Source organism: Vitis vinifera, chromosome 5, assembly GCF_030704535.1.
Source record: "Vitis vinifera cultivar Pinot Noir 40024 chromosome 5, ASM3070453v1".
Taxonomy (NCBI): Eukaryota; Viridiplantae; Streptophyta; class Magnoliopsida; order Vitales; family Vitaceae; genus Vitis; species Vitis vinifera.
The window spans coordinates 14,624,249-14,628,322 of NC_081809.1; positions in this window are offsets into that span (position 1 = coordinate 14,624,249).

The following is a 4,074-nucleotide window of genomic DNA, read 5'->3' on the forward strand; positions in this document are numbered from 1 at the left end:
AAAGGTAGAATCCGTGCGAGTGTCGAAAAATTGACCCGGGGAGTACCGGAAAAGGGTCGAATCTGTGTGAGTACCGAAAAATTGCATCATCCGGGTCAGTACGGGGAAAAGGTAGAATCCGTGCGAGTATCGAAAAACTGTCCCGGGGAGTACCGAAAAATGGTCGAATCTGTGTGAGTATTGAAAAATAGCATCATCCGGGTCAAAACCGGGAAAAGGTAGAATCCGTAAGAGTGTCAAACAACTCTCCCGGGGAGTACCGGAAAAGGGTCGAATCTGTGTGAGTATCGAAAAATAGCATCATCCGGGTCAGTACCGGGAAAAGGTAGAATCCGTGCGAGTGTCGAAAAACTGACCCGGGGAGTACCGGAAAAGAGTCGAATCTGTGTGAGTACCGAAAAATTGCATCATCCGGGTCAGTACGGGGAAAAGGTAGAATCCGTGCGAGTGTCGAAAAACTGTCCCGGGGAGTACCGAAAAATGGTCGAATCTGTGTGAGTACCGAAAAATAGCATCATCCGGGTCAGTACCGGGAAAAAGTAGAATCCGTGCGAGTGTCGAAAAACTGTCCCGGGGAGTACCAAAAAAGGGTCGAATCTGTGTGAGTACCGAAAAATGGAAGAATTTGGGTCAGTACCGGGAAAAGGTAGAATCCGTGCGAGTGTCGAAAAACTGTCCCGGGGAGCACCAAAAAAGGGTCGAATCTGTATGACTACCGAAAAATGGAAGAATGCGGTACAGTACTGGGAAAAGGTAGAATCCGTGCGAGTGTCAAAAAACTGTCCCGGGGAGTACCGAAAAAGGGTCGAATCTCTGTGAGTACCGAAAAATGGCATCATCCGGGTCAGTACCGGGAAAAGGTAGAATCCGTGCGAGTGTCGAAAAACTGTCCCGGGGAGTACCAAAAAAGGGTCGAATCTGTGTGAGTACCGAAAAATAGCATCATCCGGGTCACTACCGGGAAAATGTAGAATCCGTGCGAGTGTCGAAAAACTGTCCCGGGGAGTACCGAAAAATGGTCGAATCTTTGTGAGTACCGAAAAATGGCATCATTCGGGTCAGTACCGGGAAAAGGTAGAATCCGTGCGAGTGTCGAAAAACTGACCCGGGGAGTACCGGAAAAGGGTCGAATCTGTGTGAGTACCGAAAAATTGCATCATCCGGGTTAGAACGGGGAAAAGGTATAATCCGTGCGAGTATCAAAAAACTGTCCCGGGGAGTACCGAAAAATGGTCGAATCTGTGTGAGTATCGAAAAATAGCATAATCCGGGTCAAAACCGGGAAAAGGTAGAATCCGTACGAGTGTCGTACAACTGTCCCGGGGAGTACCGGAAAAGGGTCGAATCTGTGTGAGTACCGAAAAATAGCATCATCCGGGTCAGTACCGGGAAAAGGTAGAATCCGTGCGAGTGTCGAAAAACGGTCCCGGGGAGTACCGAAAAAGGGTCGAATCTGTGTGAGTACCGAAAAATGGCATCATCCGGGTCAGTACCGGGAAAAGATAGAATCCGTGCGAGTGTCGAAAAACTGACCCGGGGAGTACCGGAAAAGAGTCGAATCTGTGTGAGTACCGAAAAATTGCATCATCCGGGTCAGTACGGGGAAAAGGTAGAATCCGTGCGAGTATCGAAAAACTGTCCCGGGGAGTACCGAAAAATGGTCCAATCTTTGTGAGTATCGAAAAATAGCATCATCCGGGCTAAAACCGGGAAAAGGTAGAATCCGTACGAGTGTCGAACAACTGTCCCGGGGAGTACCGGAAAAGGGTCGAATCTGTGTGACTACCGAAAAATGGAAGAATGCGGTACAGTACTGGGAAAAGGTAGAATCCGTGCGAGTGTGAAAAAACTGTCCCGGGAAGTACAGAAAAAGGGTCGAATCTCTGTGAGTACCGAAAAATGGCATCATCCGGGTCAGTACCGAGAAAAGGTAGAATCCGTGCGAGTGTCGAAAAATTGACCCGGGGAGTACCGGAAAAGGGTCGAATCTGTGTGAGTACCGAAAAATTGCATCATCCGGGTCAGTACGGGGAAAAGGTAGAATCCGTGCGAGTATCGAAAAACTGTCCCGGGGAGTACCGAAAAATGGTCGAATCTGTGTGAGTATTGAAAAATAGCATCATCCGGGTCAAAACCGGGAAAAGGTAGAATCCGTAAGAGTGTCAAACAACTCTCCCGGGGAGTACCGGAAAAGGGTCGAATCTGTGTGAGTATCGAAAAATAGCATCATCCGGGTCAGTACCGGGAAAAGGTAGAATCCGTGCGAGTGTCGAAAAACTGACCCGGGGAGTACCGGAAAAGAGTCGAATCTGTGTGAGTACCGAAAAATTGCATCATCCGGGTCAGTACGGGGAAAAGGTAGAATCCGTGCGAGTGTCGAAAAACTGTCCCGGGGAGTACCGAAAAATGGTCGAATCTGTGTGAGTACCGAAAAATAGCATCATCCGGGTCAGTACCGGGAAAAAGTAGAATCCGTGCGAGTGTCGAAAAACTGTCCCGGGGAGTACCAAAAAAGGGTCGAATCTGTGTGAGTACCGAAAAATAGCATCATCCGGGTCACTACCGGGAAAATGTAGAATCCGTGCGAGTGTCGAAAAACTGTCCCGGGGAGTACCGAAAATGGGTCGAATCTGTGTGAGTACCGAAAAATGACATCATCCGGGTCAGTACCGGGAAATGGTAGAATCCGTGCGAGTGTCGAAAAACTGACCCGGGGAGTACCGGAAAAGAGTCGAATCTGTGTGAGTACCGAAAAATAGCATCATCCGGGTCACTACCGGGAAAATGTAGAATCCGTGCGAGTGTCGAAAAGCTGTCCCGGGGAGTACCGAAAAAGGGTCGAATCTGTGTGAGTACCGAAAAATGGCATCATCCGGGTCAGTACCGGGAAAAGGTAGAATCGGTGCGAGTGTCGAAAAATTGACCCGGGGAGTACCGGAAAAGGGTCGAATCTGTGTGAGTACCGAAAAATTGCATCATCCGGGTCAGTACGGGGAAAAGGTAGAATCCGTGCGAGTATCGAAAAACTGTCCAGGGGAGTACCGAAAAAGGGTCGAATCTGTGTGAGTACCAAAAAATGGCATCATCCGGGTCAGTACCGGGAAAAGATAGAATCCGTGCGAGTGTCGAAAAACTGTCCCGGGGAGTACCGAAAAAGGGTCGAATATGTGTGACTACCGAAAAATGGAAGAATTTGGGTCAGTACCGGGAAAAGGTAGAATCCGTGCGAGTGTCGAAAAACTGTCCCGGGGAGCACCAAAAAAGGGTCGAATCTGTATGACTACCGAAAAATGGAAGAATGCGGTACAGTACTGGGAAAAGGTAGAATCCGTGCGAGTGTCAAAAAACTGTCCCGGGGAGTACCGAAAAAGGGTCGAATCTCTGTGAGTACCGAAAAATGGCATCATCCGGGTCAGTACCGGGAAAAGGTAGAATCCGTGCGAGTGTCGAAAAACTGTCCCGGGGAGTACCAAAAAAGGGTCGAATCTGTGTGAGTACCGAAAAATAGCATCATCCGGGTCACTACCGGGAAAATGTAGAATCCGTGCGAGTGTCGAAAAACTGTCCCGGGGAGTACCGAAAAATGGTCGAATCTTTGTGAGTACCGAAAAATGGCATCATTCGGGTCAGTACCGGGAAAAGGTAGAATCCGTGCGAGTGTCGAAAAACTGACCCGGGGAGTACCGGAAAAGGGTCGAATCTGTGTGAGTACCGAAAAATTGCATCATCCGGGTTAGAACGGGGAAAAGGTATAATCCGTGCGAGTATCAAAAAACTGTCCCGGGGAGTACCGAAAAATGGTCGAATCTGTGTGAGTATCGAAAAATAGCATAATCCGGGTCAAAACCGGGAAAAGGTAGAATCCGTACGAGTGTCGTACAACTGTCCCGGGGAGTACCGGAAAAGGGTCGAATCTGTGTGAGTACCGAAAAATAGCATCATCCGGGTCAGTACCGGGAAAAGGTAGAATCCGTGCGAGTGTCGAAAAACGGTCCCGGGGAGTACCGAAAAAGGGTCGAATCTGTGTGAGTACCGAAAAATGGCATCATCCGGGTCAGTACCGGGAAAAGATAG